This window comes from Bos indicus, chromosome 14, assembly GCF_029378745.1.
Source record: "Bos indicus isolate NIAB-ARS_2022 breed Sahiwal x Tharparkar chromosome 14, NIAB-ARS_B.indTharparkar_mat_pri_1.0, whole genome shotgun sequence".
NCBI classification, from domain to species: Eukaryota; Metazoa; Chordata; class Mammalia; order Artiodactyla; family Bovidae; genus Bos; species Bos indicus.
The window spans coordinates 32,148,307-32,165,705 of record NC_091773.1 but is presented as its reverse complement, the minus strand read 5'-3'; the positions used below and the strand labels follow the sequence as shown (position 1 = coordinate 32,165,705).

General features: G+C 40.7%; 1 protein-coding gene and 1 long non-coding RNA gene across 2 annotated transcripts in view; one reads left to right on the top strand and one right to left on the bottom strand.

Moving 5' to 3' along the window:
- Positions 1-17,399, top strand: part of CPA6 (carboxypeptidase A6) — a 297,362-nt gene that overhangs the window by 1,325 nt on the left and 278,638 nt on the right. The window lies entirely within an intron of this gene.
- Positions 1-17,399, bottom strand: part of LOC139186908 (uncharacterized) — a 314,423-nt gene that overhangs the window by 20,922 nt on the left and 276,102 nt on the right. The gene's annotated exons all lie outside the window — the stretch shown is intronic.

The following is a 17,399-nucleotide window of genomic DNA, read 5'->3' as shown; positions in this document are numbered from 1 at the left end:
AAAGTTTTCATATCAGTCTGGATGAAGGCCAGGTCTTAAAGCAGTTGTTCTTTCTAGGAATCATGTAGAGAAGAATTTGTAAGTGTGACCCTGGAAAAGAGAATTGTTTCTCTTTTTCTCCTGAAGAATCTGGGCACAGCTATAGAGTTCCCTCTGAATACAGTGCTTACAGAGGAAATTTTGTAAAATGTGCTCTCAGTTTAAGGAGATGCAGGATGATGAAGAGGGGGTGTTGGTGGAGATGAGGACTATAGATAGTAACATCCCCCAAATTTCCACCCTGGTGTTCCTGGGAGTATTCAGAGTTTACATCTGACAGCTGCTTTTCTGTCTCCTGAACATACATCATCCAGGCTTTACATCTTGTCCCTGGTAGTCACCGCCCTTGGAGACCTGGGTATGGAAGCTGTGTTTAGTGACTGATGATGCCAGCTAAGATGTGGAGGAGTTTGCTCTGACTCTTTAATGGATGTTAGTTGCATGATAAACATATATCAGATTTAGATGTGCTCATGTCACATAGGACCTTGCTTCTCCACTCAGCTGTGGCTCAGTCCATAATGACTTCGGTGTGTGACCCTCGTCAAAGATAAGTGAGCAGGTCAGCTTAGCAGAGCAGGTGTGCCCACTTCCCTAAGCACCACTTAGCAGAGGAAAGGAAGCCAAAGGTGGTGGCCTTTCCTAGAGAACTTGGAATCTTTTAGGACGAAGTTGCACTATCTTTTCTGTTGTTCTGCAAAGAAAGTAATTGCCATTTTCTCTCTGGCTGCTCCATAATAAGTTAGTCCCAAATGTATAAATTAGAGGTGTCTGGAAGTCGGAAGGAAAAGATGAAACAATGAGACACGGAAGGGAGCATTCCCTGTCCATCACAAGAGAGCTTCTCCTTTATCCAGTGATGTCTTTGAGCACACTCACCATTGAAAATGGGGGTTTTTGCTTTTCCTTCATTTGATACATGTCATTCTCTCACCACCAAAGACAGAAATGCTGCGTAGGTTTGGGATTCTGTTGCTTTACTTCCCCAGGAAATGCCTTCTGCAAGTCTAGCTAGAACTAGGTAAAATCACATGATAGAATGGTATTGAACATTATTTTTGTTTCTCATCCGAAGTTATTCTAAACCACCTCATTTTTGTCCCTTAAGTAATCTATTTAGGTATTATTGGTAGTAATTATGAAGTAGCACTATTTCTTGAAGTTTTCTTAAAAAACAAACAATTTTTTGTGAGTCTTGGTTGAATCTGATAATAAGTGATCATCATTTGCAGGACTCTGAGCACAAACAAAAACAATACGCAGGGCAGACCAGTGTGCTTCTTAAGAGCAGCTAATGAGCCTAGGCTTTCTACACAAACTAGTAACAGTCGTGTGGTGCGGTCGTATAATAAGATGCTTGAAAAATGGCAAATTTAAGCATGATGGAAAAAAAGTGTAGGGAGACTATAAGGAAAATCTGACATAAATGAATACCTTTTCAGGTAACTATCAAATTACTTACAAGGAAGATTTAAAAATATGTAGAAAAGGGATGAAGCCAAGTGTGGAAAATAACTTGACATCAAATAACATTTATTGGTACTCTGTTAGCAGGTTTTAAGAGCTATGATACAGGGCAAACATTTTGGTGATTAAAAAAAAATATCAGTCTGTGCATGAGACTCCAACTCGGGCTAACATCAGTGTTCTCTCCTTTTCCCTTATCCCCTCATATTCCTGGAAGCAGACTTGGTTATTTATTAGACTGTGATATTGAGGGCAAAAAATAAGAATCTTCTGCATGACATGAAATTAGGGTAGTTTTTTTTAGTGATGGTAAAAGAGAGATCTAAGCCAGTGACACAATAAATTCTGGTGATACTGTAGAAGCAAAGTAGCTATGATATTTTGCTGAACTGCCTATTCAGTTCTGCCTTCATGTATAATGTTTATAAGTCCTGAAGTTCAACTGCCTGCCTTTCAGTTTCTGCTTTCCCACTCCTAGTAGCTCTGTTACCTTAAGGTAAATTCCTTAACCTCTCCAAGCCTCAGTTTCTTCATCTGAGACACTGAGACAATATTCCCTGCCAAGTTGTTATGGGAATTAAATGCAACAGCCTGAGTATTGCATGGTTTTTGGCACTTAGCTTTTTTAACACCATGTCAACTACTTACTAAAAATACTTACCAGTACTTAATATAAAACATTGATAAAAAAAATTACTTTCTCAATTAGCCTAATGAGAGTTTTGGTATCCTCATTTCACAGAGAGGTTCATTGAGGGACAAAAGGGCAATCCAAGTTCACAGCTAACTATCCCACAGCGGGGATTCTAACCCAGCTCTGCCTAACTCAACAAACTGTACTTCTCACTGTGCCCCCATTCAGGTATAGAAAAGAATGACTTTTTCAGAAAAACAGAAGACTTCACCTTGTTAAGGGAACTGATAATAGGATGATGAAAGAAAAGAGTAGACTATGTGGGCAAAATTGTGAGCTGACCCTCGGTGGTCTTCTCTAAGGTGGCAAATTGTTAATAGAAAAGCAGGCAGAGACCATATGAGATAAGGAACTTTAGATTGTCACCAAAATAAGTAGCACAGAAAGCGGCCATGGGTGTGCACTTCATGCCTTCAGTATTATTCCAACACCTACTTGCGCCAAGAGTACAAGAGCCAAGGCCCTCTGATAGCTTGCAGTTTAGTAAAGACAGTAGCCCCACATGTAACATGAGGAAGTACTGTTGTGGGATAGCAGCCTACTGTGGGATTGAAGAGAGAGCTCAATGCACCAAGAAGGAGGGAGAAATCCCTCCCCTCTTCTGGTCACGCAGCCTTGGGTACCTGGGCTAGGGTAGAGAGAGCACGACTTCCACCACCAGAGCCACGACGTGGGACTGAATGCTGTGCAGGGTCTACATGGCTATGTGCAGGCTGGTCCCAGCCCACTAGCCAGCTGGTGTGTTCTGATGAGCCAGCATCCATGCTGCACTCGTCCTCCCATCCCTGCCCCTCCCCTTCCATCCCCCACCTACTCAGACACCCAGTTATTGGTCAAGTTCACCAATCATCCATTGGAATGCAATATCGAGATCCAGGAATTAGACTTGAAGAAAATGAGATTTTTAAAGGCATTTGGTCCTTAAAATCCTGTGAGCAGAGAGGCCCCAAATTGGGATGTGACATGGCAACCCACTCCAGTATTCTTGCCTGGAGAATCCCATGGAGAGAGGAGCCTGGCACTCTGCAGTCCATGGGGTCGCAAAGAGTCGAACACGACTGAAGTGACTTAGCACAGCACATATTGCAGAGAAGTAGAGGTTTGGGGGAATAGATTTGACTTCAGGGATGTCATTCTTGTTCTCCATCTTAGCTCTCTAGGTAGTCCCCTCCATTGCTCAAAGCAGCTTTTAAGTCTTTTACCTTTCTGATGGTGGGGGTGGGGGTGGTGTTCAGTTATTAAGTCACGTCCGACTCTTTGCGACCCCATGGACTGCAGCATACCAGGCTCCCCTGTCCTTCGCCATCTCCCAGAGTTTGCTCAAATTCATGTCCATTGAGTCAGTGATGCTATCTAACCATCTCATCCTCTGCCACACTCTTCTTCTGCCTTCAATCTTTTCCAGCATCGGGGTCTTTTCCAATGAGTCGGCTTTTCACATCAGGTGGCCAAAAAATTGCAGCTTCAGTTTCACTGGTGGCTTCCTAGTAATGTTCTGAACTTTTGGAAACCTAGGGCTAGAATTCAAGCAATCCAGTTGCTCATGAATCTTAAGAGTTATCTTCTATGTTGGTGGTTAAAGTTCTTTTCAGATGGGTTGACCATGAATCCTTGCTTGCCATGGACTGGCCCTGTCTGTAAGTACTGTTCTGGGGTAGTAACTGCCAGTGCTCCTCTTTCAGTCCCAGAAGGATCCTGATTTGGGTGGAAAATTGTGGGTTCTGCCTTTTATTCTTCACTGTGTCTGTTTCCTTGATGAGCTTTACTCTAGATCTTCAACTACCCTCTTATTTCATTGCTGAAGAGCAAGTCTATCTCTATAGTTCCTTCCATACCTATAAAAAATATCCTCCTTGTCCTCTCTCTTACAATAGCTACCAGCCATGTTTATGATGTCTTTATCTCAGCCTGGATAAAGGTAACTTTCTGCTAACTGATCTCCCTGCCTATAGTCCTTCCCGTACTGATGACCTCACTAAATAAGACTTCTGTTGTGTTACTGTCTTGCTCAAAGATCTACTTTGGCCACCTATTGCCAAATACATCAAATCCATTCTCTGCCAGGCTCTCAAGGCCTCTATCATCAGACTCTCTGGTTCCTCTGCCTCTATTTCACTCTGCTCAGTCCTAAAACTCCTCTGTAATAAGAATAGAGAGCCTCAGCCTTGCTCATCCTGAACAAGCAAGGCAGGCAAGCCCCGCTCATAATAAGAGCCAAAAGCAAGAAGGAGCCATCTCAAATCGTGAATAATGTATTAAAATGTGTGTGATAGACTTCCCTTGCTGTCCAGTAGTTAAGACTTTGCCTTCCAATGTAGGAGGTGCAGACTCAAACCCTGGTGGGGGAACTATGCTCCCACATGCCTCGCAGTCAAAAAACCAAAACACAAAACAGAAGCAATATTGTAACAAATTCAATAGTTTAAAAATGGTCCACATAAAAATTTATTTTTAAATGTGTGTGAAAGACATAGATTTGGGGCATCAGGTGTTAGGAAGGGTGTATGTTAGGCTCTGAGGTTGCTTTGAAACTTTGTCCCCACAGGTTGGCATGTGATTAATGGAATGGTTCTTTGATGTCTTCTGGAAGTTCCTTTTAGCACTTGACCCTGGTTGCTGCTGCTGCTGCTAAGTTGCTTCAGTCGTGTCCGACTCTGTGCGACCCCATAGACAGCAGCCCACCAGGCTCCCCCGTCCCTGGGATTCTCAAGGCAAGAACAGCGGAGTGGGTTGCCATGACCCTGGTTAGTGGGAGGCTATTTTTGGTTTCCTTAGGCACTAGCACAGAGTACAGCACCCCCTTGTGGATTGTTTATCAGCTCATTACACCAAAAGTTTTCTTCCCTGCCCAGTGTTGTGTACTGGGGCTGCCAGCTTTGGTTCTGAAGGACATCGATGCTGACCTGACCTGGCAGGTCGATGGTACTCCATGGGGATCAGCATTCCTCCTGCCAGTGAGCTAGTGGGAGGAGGAGCATTTCCTGTGCTTCTGGACTGCTTTTCCAGTGGAGCCCAATCTGATGACGGAGCTTTTATTTTATGGTGCCAGGATACCTTCTGGGTAATGCCATTAAGCCTAATCACTTCCACCCCGTGAAAAGCAGTGAAGGATGTTAATGTTTCATAACTTTACAGCTTAGATTGTGCAGGCTACAAAAGCATTGTGTGTTCTGTCTTTATAAATGGAATTACTGAATGGAAAATAAAAACTCTTTTGATGACTTGTTTTACAGTCTTCATTATGATCAATCGGTAGATAACTGGTATATAGGATTAGCATTTGCTTTGCCAAATAAATGCCTTTCCAGTCTGCCTTCTGGGTATTAACTTCTTTATAATAAAGCAGCATGTGAAGCTTTAGGATCTTTTTCTGGGTAGTATAGTAAATTTCCTTAAGAATTAGTTTTATTATTACAGGTTGAAGCAAACTTTTTTTCCGGTTTTCTTCAACAAAATTACCATCTTTGTTCTTTTTTCTCAGTATACTTTGAAAATAGTAAAATAATTTCTTAATATGTGTTCTTAAGAATATTGTTAGGTTGTCTTGTTTTTCTCTTTTTTGTTAGAATAAAGAACCAAAAATTCAGTGGCTTAAACAAGAAACTTATTTCTCTCTCATGTGAAAAATCCAAAACTAGTATGGTTGATGGTGACAGAGACTCAGGGGTCTGTCTGGGCTATGCCTCTGCTGTGCTCAACGCTCAACTCCCAGATGTGTCAGGAAGGAGTCTTCCAGCCTTTGGGTCCAGCCTGCAGGAAAGTAGAAAGGGACGGTCTCTCCTCTTTCCTTTTAAAATCACAGCCCAGAAGTTCAAATATCACTCACTACTGGCTAGAATCAATTATATGCCCTTAGCTGCAAGAACCTTAGAATGTCACAGCAGTCCGTCTTATGGCTGAGCTGGCTCTCTATGTGAGAGAATGGTGCTCACAAGCTGTGTGTGTGTTAGTCGTTCAGTCACGTCTGATGCTTTGCAACCCCATGGACTATATAGCCCAAGAGGCTCCTCTGTCCATGCAATTCCCTAGGCAAGAATACTGGATTGGGTTGCCATTTCCCAGAGTGGTTTGTCATTTCCTTCTCCAGGGGATCTTCCTGACCCAGGGGTTGAACCCGGGTCTCCTGTATTGCAGTGGGTCTCTGGGATTGCAGGCAGGTCCTTTATCAACTTAGCCATCAGGTAAGTCCCTTTAGCTGCAAGGGAGGCTATGAAATAATGGCCAGATATGTGATATAAATAGCAATCGGCCTCAATGGTCACTCTGTTACTTAATAAATGCCCACGTGACCCCGCCATTCTCCCTCCCACTTGGTTCTTCTGAAGAAATAATCCATCCAAATAAGCATTCAGGATTTTGCACTTCAAGGTAATTTGAAAGTGTGCATTTTTATTCTGTATATGATCTTTTTAAAGTCAGAGTGTCAAAGCTGAAGGAGACCAAACAAACAAACAAAAAAAGCATAGCCCAATCCTTTTATTTAATATATATAAGGAAGCAGAACTCCAGAAAGGTAAAGGGATTTTCAGGGCTGGTGGTGGAGTTGGAACTAAAATCCAGGTCAGCCAAGTTCACAGCATTTTTTTTTTTTTTGTACAGTTGACAACACTTTGAATCCAGAAAACTCTCTCTTTTCTATTCCCTAGAGTAGCTGGGAATGAAGTAAAGTGAGTTGGCAAGGCTGAGATATGTTTAATGAGGGAGGATTTTCATTTCATTTCTATAAATATTTGTTGGGAATCTGGCCTTCTGCTAGTCTGGGATGACAGAGATAAAAGAACGGTACATGTGCACAGCATAATGAGTATTCAGGCAAGAAAACAAGCAATTCCAACTCCGCAATCATGGTGCCCTCAGAGAGAACTCTTGGAGTTGGGTAAGTGCAAGAGAGGGTCACTTAATCCAGACTGAAGGGTGGAGAGAGGTCAAAGGAGCTTCTTGATTGCAAGATGGGTCTCAAAAAACAAACAGAAATTTGAGTGGATTATTAAATATGCAAGGTAGTTTTCTTTCAAATGGTTGGTACTCAGAGGACATGACCCTGACCTTGGTCATAAAGAAGAGGTAGAAATCAGGCTAAGGTTTTCCAGATACAGGAAATATATTGAATGCGCAGAGAACTACAGGTAAGAGAATTTGTCAAGTCTAGAAAATTAAGCATAGCTAAAATGAAAGGCTTCAAAGTCATGAATCACTTTATGCCCCATAATATGAAGCTGTTTTCTCCTGAAGGTGATTGGGCTGATGAAGACTTTTCAGCAGGGAATTTACATAGATTTTCTTGAAGAAAGTTCCCTCTGCCATCATTGAGAAGGGGAGGCTTGAGGGCTGAAGATTTGGGGGCAAGAAGACTGGGATGCTATGGTGACCATGGTAATACCCAGAAGAGCCTGGCTTCTGGTAGTGACAATTGAAGGAAAAAGAGGGAAACCAATTTAAAAAGTATTTAGAAGGTAGGATTTTCACAATTGGGTAAGCCAAAGGGGAGACGCAAGAGGAAGTAGTTATAAAGTGATTCTCAGGATTGGTTAGCAGGACTGAGCACTTAGCAGAGAAGGTTAGTACTTTCTCAGATATGTATGGTTTGAGGTTCCAATAAAGTGCCCAGTTGGATAAATGAGAAAGTAGTGAAAGTGTTAATCCCTCAGTGTATCCAACTCTGTCAGACCCCATGGACTGTAGCTCACCAGGCTCCTCTGTCCATGAAATTCCCCAGGCAAGAACACTGGAGTGGGTAGCCATTCCCTCCTCCAGGGATCTTCCCAACCCACGTAAGGAACCCGGGTCTCCTGCATTACAGGCAGATTCTTAACTGTGAGGGCCACCAGGGAAGTCCCAACTTGATAGATGGGTCGAATCTAAACTGACATAGATTCCAATAACTCATGTGTAAGGAATTTTTAAACTTTGAATGTACCATGAAACACCCAGGAAGTATTCATTATGTGAAAAGAACAGTGGGGGAAAACCAGAGAAGAAACAAGTAGAAAGGCCTACAGAGAGAATAAGAAACCCAAGAAATGTTAGTTAAAGGAAAATAAGAGATTCAAGAAGGAAGAGGTCAGTCACATCAAGTACTGCAGAATAGTATCCATTGGTTTGTCTATTAAGGAAATCATATTTGTCATCAAATGATTTTGGTGGAAAAATGAGTGAAAACCAGAGCACAGTAGGTTGGGGAATGAATGGGATGTGAGCAAGTTAGCAGTGAGTGTAGACCATAGTTTCAAGAAACTTATCCATGATAGGGGTGGAAAGAGAGGTCAATGACTAGAGTTGAAGAGTTTTAATTATTTTGCTTTTACTTCTTAGGAAATAAATGGCCATATTTTATACCAGGTGGTAGGAATGAAAAGAGAAAACAAGACTACAGATAAAGAAGAGGGAGGGGGGAAGGATGGAGTTGAGTCTCTGAAGACACAATGCTAGCAGGTCTCTCCTTTCTCTTTAAAGTAGGTGGAGAGGTCGTAGTCCTAGAAGATACCATAGACAGAAAACCTGATAAAAGGAGAGATTTACGTCTAGACTGCTTTTATGTCCTAGCTGCTGTAAAAAGTGCTGCAACGAACACTGGGGTACATGCGTCTCTCTCACTTATGGTTTTCTCAGGGTATATGCCCAGTAGTGGGATTGTTGGGGCATATGGTAGTTCTGTTCCTAGATTTTAAGGAATCTTCATACTGTTCTCCATAGTGGCTATATCAATTTACATTCCCACCAACAGTGCATGAGGGCTCCCTTTTCTCCACAGTGGGAATTTGCTGTGTGACACAGGGAGCTAGCTCAACACCATGCTCTGTGACGACCTAGAGGGGTAAGATGGGGAAGGAGATGGGAGAGGGCTTCAGGAGGGAGGGGACATATGTATACCTGTGGCTGACTCATGATGTTTGGCAGAAACCAACATAATATTGTAAAGCAGTTATCCTCCAATTTAAAAGAGAGAGAGATTTAGATTTAAAGTGTTCCTCGGAGAGATGAGTTGAACCCTAAGAAGGACCACCAGGCATTACTAAGAGTCCAGCTCTGGTAGAGATGTTTGTAAAGGAGCCATGATCCAGCTCCATCATTTTCTTGAGGATCATCCTAGGTTTCCTCATGTTATCTAGATCTGGCCATTGTGGACCCTCCTCATTCAGTCTCTCACAGTTTCATGAAAGGGTGAGGATACATCTTTAAACAAGCTATTAGGAAGCTGTAAAGCAAGTCAGGAAGGTTAGTGTCAGAAATCTCCCCAGCCATCCTCCACTTTTCTTTTCTCTGTACCTGCAAGATGGGCTTCTGCTTCTGTGTCCAGCTCCCTTTCCCAGCGAGTGAACTGGGGAAAGGAGAGAAAGATGGGGGTCTATCTTCCCCATCCCTCCTTTCTGCTTTTATTGCCACAGTTCTGACAGTAGCTGCCAGCCTCCATGGTTATATAAGGCTCCTTCAAGACAGCCTCTCCTCTAAGGGCCAGGTCATCCTGCCCTCCAGGAGGATAATTTCCTTTCTTCCTTTGTCCCTTCCTTCAGACCCAGGAATCGCTAACCTCTAAGTTAGTGAGGAACCAAGCTGGAATTGAAAGCAGAAAGAATATGTGTTTAACTCTGGACATTTGTGTGAGAGCAACTTCTGGAGCTCAAAATGAAAGAGAGCAGAAATGATTTAGCAATGGAAGAGAGGATAAAGTAAAGGCTGTCACTAATATGTATTTCTCTAGCATCGAACAAAATGATAAAGTGCTTTATAAATCAAAATCTACTATAAAGCACTATATTTATTAGATAAATGATTATGTTTAATATTAGTTAGAAAGGCTCTTGTGTAGATATATCCTATTACAAAATTGATTACCTTTCCATTACCTTCTATCTTCCTGAGGCATTAAAATACCCCTGAAAATGGATCTTCTTAATCAAATAAATATGGGGCTTCCATGGTGGCTCAGATGGTAAGGCATCTGCCCGCAATGCAAGAGACCCAGGTTTGATCCCTGGGTCGGGAAGATCCCCTGGAGAAGGGAATGGCAACCCACTCCAGTACTCTTGCCTGAAAAATTCTATGGACAGAGGAGCCTGGTGGCTACAGTCCATGGGGTCGCAAAGAGTCAGACACGACTGAGTGACTTCACTTTAATCAAATAAACGAGCCTCTCTCTACCTCCCCCTGTCAGTTACCTGAGAACAGGAGGAATTGTCTCCTCTTCCATCTTTCCAGACTTTCCATCCTCCCCCATTTCACAACATTTACTGATCAAGAACCAAGAGTACTGATGGATGATAACTTATCATTCCTTATCCCCAAGTAAGATTGCTATTGTTATAGTTCAGTCACTCAGTCGTGTCCGATTCTCTGTGACCCCGTGGACTGCAGTAGGTTGCACGTTTTCTCTGCCTTCATTGTCTCTCTGAGTTTGCTCAAACTCATGTCCATTGAGTCAATTGATGCCATCCAACCATCTCATCCCTTGCTGCCTCCTTCTCTTCCTTCCCTCAATCTTTCCCAGTGTTAGGAATGTGTAACCAAGTAAGGTTAGGAATTATCAAAGGAGATAGCAGTAGCCCCTGCATCTTGAGGACTTATGTTTTAATCCAACAATCTAAACTGGAAAAAAACAAATGAAAATTCAAGTATATTATGTCAACCCACCCTCTTCCTGCTCTTTCGTGACCTGTTTTTTAATTTTTTAAAACACACATATCATTTATTTGGATAGCATTTCAGCCTTAGATTACTAACCACTGACAGATGAAACTTTCATAAGATCACACGTCTTATCCTCAGGTGAGAATTCTGGTCTATTTTTGCACTTACAGACTCTGTAGCCATTGCATTTGGGACCTCATTTACCATACTTGCACTTCCCCATCTACCTTTTAGATGGTCCAGTTCTTATCAGACATGGAATCACCTAAGTTTCTACTAAGTTCCTTTTGGTGATTTTTGTGAATGTAACGAGGTTACAAAGCTTGTCATGAGATGGTTGGGGTCCTATTTAGAGTCTGTCAATCATGTTTCCACGGAACATATGTAATGTGTGTATGATTATGTGTTAGCAATATATTTGGCATCAAACTTACTAAGCATATGGAAGGTTTGAGATATTTGAGACAAGCCTGTGTAGCACAGTATTTGGAGTAGTTATAAATTTGCTGCCAGAACAAAAAAAAAAAAAAAATAAGCCATTGACTTACGGGACCTAGAAGGAGGACACATGTGGGGGAGACCAGTTCTCCCTTAGTGTTTAAGTTTCTGTGTAGGTGTAACAGGGAATAGACTGCAGATGGCAGGTAGGGAAGAATCTTAATATGATATCTGATAGGAAAACCACATCAGTATTCCAGAGAGAAATGTAGCCTGCCTTGTTTCCTCTGTCTCAAATGAGGATTTCTTCTTTCTCTTTTTCCCTAGGAGCCTAGTTTGCTGAGGTGGTTCACACTCCACAACAGCTACCCTAAAAACTCTCCAATACCTCAAGTCCCCAGTCTACCTAACCTCTCTTCTTCCCACTCCAAAACCCAAGCCTTTTACTTACAAGAGCAAAGAAATATATTTTTTCCCTTCAAGATCAAGGCAATGTGGCTTCTATCTTGAGTCATCTTTGCTTCCATTGTTTCTACCTCAATCTACACAAGGTCCTCTATCTGGCTCTCATCTAGACAATGTCTCATTCATTCAGTCAGCACTATTTACTGAGTGCTACTGTGTGCCAAAACTATCTGAAGTACTAGGAATACAGGAGTTTAGGTGCTCAGAATACAGCACTGCCTGAGACACAAGTGAATGAAATAGTCTCTCGTGGAGTTTATATCTTCATGTTGTTGTTTTTCACTTGCTAAGTCATGTCCAACTCTTTGTGACCTCATAGACCATAGCATGCCAGGCTCCTCTGTCCTCCACTATCTCCGGAAGTTTGCTCAAATTCATATCTACTGAGTCGGTGATGCTATCTAACCATGTCATCCTCTGCCACCCTCTTCTCCTGCCGTCAATCTTTGCCTGCATCAGGGTCCTTTCCAATGAGTTAGCTCTTCACATCAGGTGGCCAATACTTTACATCCTCATGAGATGACAGGAAAGTCATAAACCATAGTGTTAAGTTCTGATAAGGGTTTTAAAGATAGATGAAGCATAGAGAAGGGATAGAGAGCATTATGAAAAGAATGAGACCAGGAATCACGTTAGTATCTGAGGGCAGACATTGCCCATGGGAGAAAGCAAAGTGGAGTGGGAGGCTGTTTGGTCCCTGAGCAGGGACCGTGGTTCTTGGACGAGCAGCATCAGCATCATCTGGGAACTTGATAGAAATGTAATGTGCATCCCCCCAACACCACCACTGTGAGGAACTCTGGGGCAAGGGGGGGTGGCCTAGCAATCTGGGCTGTAAGGAGGTGATGTAAGCTAAAGTCAGAGAACCATGTGGAGAGCCAGCACCCAAGTGACACAGCTAGAATTGAACCTTTGAGGAAATAGTTGCTCTTTGCTGTTGCCCTGCCAGTGGACCTCTATTTCATCTTTTTTTTTTAAATTATTTTATTTTTTAACTTTACAATATTGTAATGGTTTTGCCATATATCAAAATGAATCCACCACAGGTATACATGTGTTCCCCATCCTGAACCCTCCTCCCTCCTCCCTCCCCATACCATCCCTCTGGGTCGTCCCAGTGCACCAGCCCCAAGCATCCAGTATCGTGCATCGAACCTGGACTGGCGACTCATTTCATAAATGATATTATACATGTTTCAATGCCATTCTCCCAAATCATCCCACCCTCTCCCTCTCCCACAGAGTCCAAAAGACTGTTCTATACATCAATGTCTCTTTTGCTGTCTCATATACAGGGTTATTGTTACCATCTTTCTAAATTCCATATATATGTGTTAGTATACTGTATTGGTGTTTTTCTTTCTGGCTTACTTCACTCTGTATAATAGGCTCCAGTTTCATCCACCTCATTAGAACTGATTCAAAGGAATTCTTTTTAATGGCTGAGTAATACTCCATTGTGTATATGTACCACTGCTTTCTTATCCATTCATCTGCTGATGGACATCTAGGTTGCTTCCATGTCCTGGCTATTATAAACAGTGCTGCGATGAACATTGGGGTACACGTGTCTCTTTCCCTTCTGGTTTCCTCAGTGTGTATGCCCAGCAGTGGGATTGCTGGATCATAAGGCAGTTCTATTTCCAGTTTTTTAAGGAATCTCCACACTGTTGTCCATAGTGGCTGTACTAGTTTGCATTCCCACCAACAGTGTAAGAGGGTTCCCTTTTCTCCACACCCTCTCCAGCATTTATTGCTTGTAGACTTTTGGATCACAGCCATTCTGACTGGTATGAAATGGTACCTCATAGTGGTTTTGATTTGCATTTCTCTGATAATGAGTGATGTTGAGCATCTTTTCATGCGTTTGTTAGCCATCTGTATGTCTTCTTTGGAGAAATGTCCATTTAGTTCTTTGGCCCATTTTTTGATTGGGTCATTTATTTTTCTGGAATTGAGCTGTAGGAGTTGCTTGTATATTTTTGAGATTAGTTGTTTGTCAGTTGCTTCATTTGCTATTATTTTCTCCCATTCTGAAGGCTGTCTTTTCACCTTGCTTTTAATTTCCTTTGTTGTGCAGAAGCTTTTAAGTTTAATTAGGTCCCGTTTGTTTATTTTTGCTTTTATTTCCAATATTCTGGAAGGTGGGTCATAGAGGATCCTGCTGTGATGTATGTCGGAGAGTGTTTTGCCTATGTTCTCCTCTAGGAGTTTTATAGTTTCTGGTCTTACATTTAGATCTTTAATCCATTTTGAGTTTATTTTTGTATATGGTGTTAGAAAGTGTTCTAGTTTCATTCTTTCACAAGTGGTGGACCAGTTTTCCCAGCACCACTTGCTAAAGAGATTGTCTTTAATCCATTGTATATTCTTGCCTCCTTTGTCAAAGATAAGGTGTCCATAGGTATGTGGATTTATCTCTGGGCTTTCAATTTTGTTCCATTGATCTATATTTCTGTCTTTGTGCCAGTACCATACTGTCTTGATAACTGTGGCTTTGTAGTAGAACCTGAAGTCAGGCAGGTTGATTCCTCCAGTTCCATTCTTCTTTCTCAAGATTGCTTTGGCTATTCGAGGTTTTTTGTATTTCCATACAAATTGTGAAATTATTTGTTCTAGCTCTGTGAAGAATACCGTTGGTAGCTTGATAGGGATTGCATTGAATCTATAAATTGCTTTGGGTAGTATACACATTTTCACTATATTGATACTTCCAATCCATGAACATGGTATATTTCTCCATCTATTAGTGTCCTCTTTGACTTCTTTCACCAGTGTTTTATAGTTTTCTATATATAGGTCTTTAGTTTCTTTAGGTAGATATATTCCTAAGTATTTTATTCTTTTCGTTGCAATGGTGAATGGAATTGTTTCCTTAATTTCTCTTTCTGTTTTCTCATTATTAGTGTATAGGAATGCAAGGGATTTCTGTGTGTTGATTTTATATCCTGCAACTTTACTATATTTATTGATTAGTTCTAGTAATTTTCTGGTGGAGTCTTTAGGGTTTTCTATGTAGAGGATCATGTCATCTGCAAACAGTGAGAGTTTTACTTCTTTTTTTCCAATCTGGATTCCTTTTATTTCTGCTCTGATTGCTGTAGCCAAAACTTCCAAACTATGTTGAATAGTAATGGTGAAAGTGGGCACCCTTGTCTTGTTCCTGACTTTAGAGGAAATGCTTTCAATTTTTCACCATTGAGGATAATGTTTGCTGTGGGTTTGTCATATATAGCTTTTATTATGTTGAGGTATGTTCCTTCTATTCCTGCTTTCTGGAGAGTTTTTATCATAAATGGATGTTGAATTTTGTCAAAGGCTTTCTCTGCATCTATTGAAATAATCATATGGTTTTTATTTTTCAATTTGTTAATGTGGTGTATTACATTGATTGATTTGCGGATATTGAAGAATCCTTGCATCCCTGGGATAAAGCCCACTTGGTCATGGTGTATGATCTTTTTAATGTGTTGTTGGATTCTGATTGCCAGAATTTTGTTAAGGATTTTTGCATCTATGTTCATCAGTGATATTGGCCTGTAGTTTTCTTTTTTTGTGGCATCTTTGTCAGGTTTTGGTATTAGGGTGATGGTGGCCTCATAGAATGAGTTTGGAAGTTTACCTTCCTCTGCAATTTTCTGGAAGAGTTTGAGCAGGATAAGTGTTAGCTCTTCTCTAAATTTTTGGTAGAATTCAGCTGTGAAGCTGTCTGGACCTGGGCTTTTGTTTGCTGGAAGATTTTTGATTACAGCTTCAACTTCTGTGCTTGTGATGGGTCTGTTAAGATTTTCTATTTCTTCCTGGTCCAGTTTTGGAAAGTTGTACTTTTCTAAGAATTTGTCCATTTCTTACACGTTGTCCATTTTACTGGCATATAATTGCTGATAGTAGTCTCTTATGAGCCTTTGTATTTCTGTGTTTTCTGTTGTGATCTCTCTTTTTTCATTTCTAATTTTATTGATTTGATTTTTCTCCCTGTTTCTTGATGAGTCTGGCTAATGGTTTGTCAATTTTATTTATCCTTTCAAAGAACCAGCTTTTGGCTTTGTTGATTTTTGCTATGGTCTCTTTTGTTTCTTTTGCATTTATTTCTTCCCTAATTTTTAAGAATTCTTTCCTTCTACTAACCCTGGGGTTCTTCGTTTCTTCCTTTTCTAGTTGCTTTAGGTGTAGAGTTAGGTTATTTATTTGACTTTTTTCTTGTTTCTTGAGGTATGCCTGTATTGCTATGAACTTTCCCCTTAGGACTGCTTTTACAGTGTCCCACAGGTTTTTGGTTGTTGTGTTTTCACTTTCATTCATTTCTATGCAAATTTTGATTTCTTTTTTGATTTCTTCTGTGATTTGTTGGTTATTCAGCAGCGTGTTGTTCAGCCTCCATATGTTGGAGTTTTTAATAGTTTTTCTCCTGTAATTGAGATCTAATCTTACTGCATTGTGGTCAGAAAAGATGCTTGGAATGATTTCAAATTTTTTGAATTTACCAAGGCTAGATTTATGGCCCAGGATGTGATCTATCCTGGAGAAGGTTCCGTGTGCACTTGAGAAAAAGGTGAAATTTGTTGTTTTGGGATGAAATGTCCTATAGATATCAATTAGGTCTAACTGGTCTATTGTATCATTTAAAGTTTGTGTTTCCTTGTTAATTTTCTGTTTAGTTGATCTATCCATAGGTGTGAGTGGGGTATTAAAGTCTCCCACTATTATTGTGTTATTGTTAATTTCTCCTTTCATACTTGTTAGCATTTGTCTTACATATTGCAGTGCTCCTATGTTGGGTGCATATATATTTATAATTGTTATATCTTCCTCTTGGATTGATCCTTTGATCATTATGTAGTGACCTTCTTTGTCTCTTTTCACAGCCTTTGTTTTAAAGTCTATTTTACATGTGTTCCCCATCACATGTATACCTGTGGTGGATTCATTTTGATATTTGGCAAAACTAATACAATTATGTAAAGTTTAAAAATAAAATAAAATTTAAATTAAAAAAATAAAATAAAATAAATAAAGTCTATTTTATCTGATATGAGTATTGCTACTCCTGCTTTCTTTTGGTCCCTACTTGCATGGAAAATCTTTTTCCAACCCTTCACTTTCAGTCTGTATGTGCCCCTGTTTTGAGGTGGGTCTCTTGTAGACAACATATGTAGGGGTCTTGTTTTTGTATCCATTCAGCCAGTCTTTGTCTTTTGGTTGGGGCATTCAACCCATTTACGTTTAAGGTAATTATTGATAAGTATGATCCCGTTGCCATTCACTTTATTGTTTTGGGTTCGAATTTATACACCCTTTTTGTGTTTCTTGTCTAGAGAATATCCTTTAGTGTTTGTTGGAGAGCTGGTTTGGTGGTGCTGAATTCTCTCAGCTTTTGCTTATCTGTAAAGCTTTTGATTTCTCCTTCATATTTGAATGAGATCCTTGCTGGGTACAATAATCTGGGCTGTAGGTTATTTTCTTTCATCACTTTAAGTATGTCTTGCCATTCCCTCCTGGCTTGAAGAGTTTCTATTGAAAGATCAGCTGTTATCCTTATGGGAATTCCCTTGTGTGTTATTTGTTGTTTTTCCCTTGCTGCTTTTAATATTTGTTCTTTGTGTTTGATCTTTGTTAATTTGATTGATATGTGTCTTGGGGTGTTTTGCCTTGGGTTTATCCTGTTTGGGAC